Below are 6,613 nucleotides of genomic sequence, written 5' to 3'. Positions count from 1 at the left end.
CCCGAACCCGAATATGGTTGCGACGACCATTATTCCATTTCCTAAAGGTTTTATCGATATTTTCCTATCCCTTCATTGGGATGAATAAAGTTCGGTGGTGACTCTATTCGAACATAAATTTTTCCGCGACCATCGCGAGGAATCGTATTTTTCGAGATGCGACATTGAGTTCCTTTAGGTCTTGGCACAAGATCCCACACGTTATTTATGGAGAATTTATTGAGCTCCTCTTGCATATCCAGAATCCATTTTGTGTCCAGAAGCACTTTATCAATTGATGTAGGCTCTATCAGGGACACCGAACCTAGAAAAATCTCTTTAGAAGGTTTGAAAGAGGATCTTGTTTTAACAGGTTCAGATTTGTCTCCCAGAATCAATTCTTCAAAATGTGAAGATCTCTGTTTGTGCCTCCTTAGAGGCGTATGGGCTTCAGCAGCTTCTGGTTGAGTAGCTTCAGAGTCTTTTTCCTCAGCATCTTTGGCTTCTGAAGTCTTTCCTTCAAAAACTTATAAGTGATCTTCAGATCTGCAAATTTCTCAACTAGCTTTGATTTTTCATAGTCAAACTTATCATCAAATCTGACATGGATTGATTCTTCAACAATTTATATCTCGATGTTATATACTTTATAGCCTTTTGAGCATTTAGAATATCCTAATATGATGCACTTTTGTGCCTTAGAATCAAACTTGCTCAGATTGTCCTTAGTGTTTAACATAAAACAAGAACATCCAAAAGGATGAAAATATTAAATGTTGACCTTCATATTCTTCCATAATTCATAAGGAGTCTTACCCAAAATAGGTCTTATAGAGATCCTATTCTGAATGTAACATAATGTGTTGACTGAATCTGCCCAAAATTGCTTAGCCACATTAGTCTCGTTGATCATGGTTATCGCCATCTCTTGTAGAGTCCTATTCTTCATCTCTACAACTCCATTTTATTATGGAGTTCTAGGGTAAGATAAATCATGGGAAATGCTATTTGTATCAAAAAAAATTCAAAATCTTTGTTTTCAAATTCTCCAGCATGACCACTTATGACTTTTACAATTCGGAGATCCTTCTCATTTTGCCCTTGGGAGCAGAAGATAGAAAACAGAAAATGTGACTCATCCTTGTGTCTAATGAATTTCACCCATGTCCATCTGTTGTAGTCATCAACAATGACTAGTCCATACTTCTTACCATTGATAGAAGCAGTTTTCATTGGTCCAAACAAATAAATATGCAGAAGTTCCAATAGTCTGGAGGTTGAAACAGCATTTTTAGATTTGAAAGAAGTTTTAGAAAACTTTCCTTTTTGACATGTTTCACAAATAGCATCTGAAGTAAACTTCAAATTTGGCAGGCCTCTGACTAAATTAAGCTTTTTTAGTTGAGAAATACTCATCATGCTAACATGGCCCAATCGTTTATGCCACGTCCATTGCTCTTCATTTACAGACATGAGACATTTTACATTTTAACTTTTAAAACCAGAAAGTCTTATCTTATAAATGTTATTCTTCCTCTTTCCAGTGAAAAGAAATGAACCATCCTTTTGCTGACAACTATACAGGACTTTTGATTAAAAATAATGTCATAATCATTGTCACTTAATTAGCTTATGGCCAGAAGTTTATGCATTAATCCTTCCGCTAAAAGGAAAATAGTAATGGAAGGGAGAGTATTTTTACCTACTGTTCCAGAGCCAATAATTTCCCTTTCTAATCACCTCTAAAACCGACGATGCCTTCAGGCTTAAGTTATAAGCTTTAGAATACATGTCTTCTTCATGTCATGTTCCGCGAGCATCCAGAGCTCAGATATCATGACCGGTGTCTCAACTCTGCTCCTAAGGATATCTGCCATATAAATTAGTTTATCCTTAGGTACCCACAATTTTATGGTTCCTTTTGGGTTAGTCTTCCCAAAAATTTTAACAAACTTGGGTTTCTGTGCAGGATATTTATACATGACTGCATATTTCATGTTAAATTAGGGGGTTTAAGGTTAATTTGGGGATGAGCCCGATTCGGTCTCATGGTTGATTATTTTAGTGTTTTAGTGTTATATTCAGGATGGTGGGTGGGAATTAGGTAGGGTCAGTGTTGGTCATTTTTTGATTTGAGGTAAATTGAGAAAAAATGGGTTATGGTTATGAACACCTTCATGATATTCATGGAAATTTCTTGGAGGACCGTCGTGGTAGATCTATTCTTAAGGTGAGAGACATGTTTCGGAGTATTTTCACGGTGATGATTGGGGATAGAGAAGAGAGAGAATTATGATAAGGAGAGAGAGAGAGAGAGAGAGAGAGAGAGAGAGAGAGAGAGAGAGAGAGAGAGAGAGAGAGAGAGAGAGAGAGAGAGAGAGAGAGAGAGAGAGAGAGAGAGAGAGAGGGAGAGAGAGAGAGAGAGAGAGAGAGAGAGAGAGGATTGGGATAAGTGATCCCCACATGAATTGGCCCTTGTTTTTACCTCTCTTTCACCATATCCCTTTGGCCATATATGGCCCATTTCTTGGCCATTAGATTTGTTTACTTCCTAAGTTGACTTGGGGTCTCATGAGGGGACCCCCACCATAGTTCCCACACGTCCTTAATCTTAGCCATAAGATCAACTCTTGATCTCATCTAATGGTTGGAGGTTTAGTCAATGTGTTCCCTATTTTCTTTTGTCATGCATTTTTTATTTCTTATTTTGTGTTGGACCTTTGGGCCCATACTACTTTTTTTTTACTTGAATCGTCTCTCCATTACTTTCTCATGCACCCCCATTGCCATTTGTTTTTTTTAATGATAAAATTCACTTTTGTAAAGTAAAATCAATTATTTTCAAATGGCATAATAAAATCTTAATCAACATCAAGAGCTTTCAAAAATCAAATTCACCATCTTCCGGTCATTTCCAAATGAACGCAAACGAAACCTTGATCCATATCAAGTGCGTTTTCTAAATCAAAATAAAATGCATAATCATTTTCAAGCATATTTTCACAAATAAGATGAAAAAGGAACGGTTTGGTGTCTACCATTATTTTCGTTGATTGCTTGGATATGAGTCGTATAGCTGGACCATTCGAGCATTCCTTATCCACTTAAAATCATCTAATATGATTCATATTAAACCTCTTTCATAACCAAATCTTGGAGATATTATTTTCATAACAAATCAGATGAAAAAGGAATGGTTTGATGTATACCACTATTTTCCCTGATTGTTTGGATATGAGTCGTATAGCTCAACCTTTCGAGCATTCGTCATCCGTTTAAAACTCTTAACTCTATTCGTACCAAACATCTTTCACAATCAAAATCCATTTTGCGTCAAAATCTTTTCATAATAAATCGGACAAAAAGGAATAATTGGGTGTATACCTCTTTTTTCCATGAATACTTGGATATGAGTCGTATAGCTTAACCATTCGAGTATTCGTATTCAATTCAAAACACCTTAATCATATCTAACCCTTTTCAAAATTAATTGGGTGAAAAAGGAATAGTTTGGTGTTTACCACTCTTTTCCCCACTTGTTTGGATATTAATCATATAGCTCGACCATCCGAGCATTCGCCATCCATTCAGAGACAAACTTCAATCAATCAAACTATCTTTTTCTCTCCCCTGAGAAATCGAAACCTTTTCACAAACGAGCATTGTTTAACCCATTCTACCGTGATACAATCAAATGCTTAAGACTCTAATTGCTAGTATACAAGCCACGTTTAACCGCTAGAATGCGATCTAAACATTTGTTCACTAAAATCAACCAACCAACACTCATTTGCTACCAAGAACTACATAGATTTGAGTTCCCCGTCACACCTGGGGATACGTATGAGCAAAATTCAACGTCTTGTTAAGCACTGTAACAAAAAGCCCAAAAATATCTTTTGTCTTGCCAGAACAGTGTAGCTTTGATTTTCTCATTGCACCTACATATGAGCAAGAGTCACGAACTTGTCAAACATCCTAATAAAAAGCTTTTTGCGACCCTTTCTTTTTCTTTTTTAATCATTTAGGTAACTAGAATAAAACAAATAACATAAGCCAACGTTCTATTCTTAAATCTAACTAAATGGTTCCCGTTGAGTACAAAATATGTGAGGGGTTATAATACTTTCCCCTTGCATAATCGACTCTCGAACCTGAATTTGGTAGCGACGGTCATTTTCTTTTTCTTTTAAGGGTTTTATCGATATTTTCTCTTTCCTTTTGGAATAAATAAAGTTCGGTGGTGACTTTGTTATCATCTCGAGCGTGTGAGGATTCCAGGTTTTTTTTCATGCCGCAACACTTCTTCCCTAAGAATAGTATCATCATTACACCAAACAACATTAGAAAGATGAAGGCCTTGGACTTTATTTCTCTTCCGCCTTATTACCGTCTTAGTATGCAAAAATTTGGTGTTAGGATCTTCTGATTTATTCCAATCATCTCTAGCCTTTTAATACCAATAAATCTCCTCTTGTGCCAGGATCTAATCATACTCCCGTTGAAGCTCTTGTTGGAGATAAACTGTTATTGTCGAATTTATTCCCTCCAAAGAGCGTTGGATACCCATGAGTCTTTTCTCAATGTTGTGCCTTCATTTGCTAATATTGCTAAAAGTTTCCTTATTGTAGCGGTAAATTCATGATCATCAAGTTATGGATAAGCTAGACATCAAATAACAAGAGTCGCCACCGCGCTTTTATTATTTTCAAGGGAAAAGGGAAAAGTACGAACAAAACCCAAAAATAAGAAGTTTTCAAATAAAAACTAATAAAATGCTAGAGATTACAGGTAAGGGGTTGGTTAAACAAAGGAAGGATGTTAGCACCCAAAGTGTCCTAGGTATTCCTAGGGAGCCCTTTTTGTGTGCATATGTGTTTTTATACAAATGATGTTTGCAAACAAATAGAATGGGGGATGAGAAAAGAATTCATTAATTATATTTTTGTGTTTGACAAGAACTTCGGACTTGTGCCTACATACCAACATAAAAATGAGGGATCAAAACCTCATAGTTCGTGGTATCAATTTTAAAGTGGATGCATTACTTTTAACAAAAATTTAAGCTTGAAAGGCACAAAGGCCTAAAATGGTTTGAATGAGTTAATTCTTTTTGGATTTTGAAAATTTGAAGTCAAGTATAGTTAAGTCTATTTACAAGTTTGATTAAGAAAAGAAGTTTGAAAATGCAATGGCTTAAGGCCAAAGTTTCTAGTTTGTAAAATGCTCAAAATTTGGAAAACAAGCACAAACAAATAAGTTTTTTTAAAGGAGGGATATATTTTGAAATTAAAGAAGTGGGGAAGAGATGAAGAGACTACTCCTAAGCACAAAATTAAAAGTTAAGAGTTGAAAAGATCTGACCAGTGGGCTGCAATCCAATAGACAAGAATGTCATATAGAAACCCAAATTCCCTTGGACTTTAGAATCAAGAAATAAATAATGCACAAATAGCAAGTTGAAGAACAAGGTATCAAATAAAGATAGTCACATCCAAGCTTAGCAACTCCATGATCTTATTCAAGTTTTGCCCATGTAACAAATGAATTCCAAGATGGCACAAATCACAAGTTCAAAATAACAACTTCATAATGATCATGTTGCAGATGAACTGATCAGTGCATTTTGATGCACTTTCTTCTACTATTATACTTAGGCATTTCCTTAGTTTATTTTACTTATTTTACTATTTTATTATGTTTTTAGATTTAAGTTTATTTTTTGCTTTATTTTATTTTCGTACTTTATTTTCAGCATAAATAATTATTTGATACCTTGTTACTATGTAGATCATAACTTGGGCTATAGGAATTGGATTGACGTGTTCTAATATGTGTTGGAAAGATAAGATAAAAAACTACAAGTTTTGTGTTGAAGTCAAAAGCAAATTCGGAATGAAGAATGGTCGAATAATTCGTTGAAGTTTCAGATTTAATTAAAATAGTTAGTTTGGGCCAGTTTTTGTAATTTTCGGGCCGAATCCTATAAGGGCCCGAATTTGCCTTTTATTATATTTGGTCTTTCACTACTATAGTAATCCTATTTCTGAGTTTTGATGATACAATATTGCTTAAAAATTTCATGGAGAGCTAATTCCAAAAGAGTTGATCTATTATATTCGAATTCCATTTTGAGGTTTTTATTAATTTCAGTTTAATTGCAATTTCTTTTCAATTCTTCCTATAAACCCGTTTTATTAATTCGATTACTTTCGTTTGCTTAATTCGATTGTTTCTTATAGGAAAGAGTTGATTAAATTTGATTGTTTGTATGATCCTTAATTATAATCACGTTAGCGTATCTTTTTCGTTATCGTGTTTGATTAAGTCGCGTTTGCTTAATTCGTGTCTGCTTAAATTCGTTTGCTTAATTAGGAAATTAGGAACATACATCATATAATACCAATTTGTGGTTGTCAGTGGATATTATAATCGAATGGGATTGAATCCGCTAGGGAATTGAAATTATAAGAATCGATGATAAGTCGGAAATCAATACAATAGATTAGCTTATTTATCAATTTTGATTTTACCTTTAATCATATTCGATTTAAGTCTTGAACCTTAAAAGCCCCATTCTTTTTATTCGTTTGGTTATAACATTCAAGAGTCCTTGTGATACGATATTCGAGTG

This window comes from Lathyrus oleraceus, chromosome 3, assembly GCF_024323335.1.
Source record: "Lathyrus oleraceus cultivar Zhongwan6 chromosome 3, CAAS_Psat_ZW6_1.0, whole genome shotgun sequence".
Taxonomy (NCBI): domain Eukaryota; kingdom Viridiplantae; phylum Streptophyta; class Magnoliopsida; order Fabales; family Fabaceae; genus Lathyrus; species Lathyrus oleraceus.
This window is presented reverse-complemented; position numbering follows the sequence as displayed.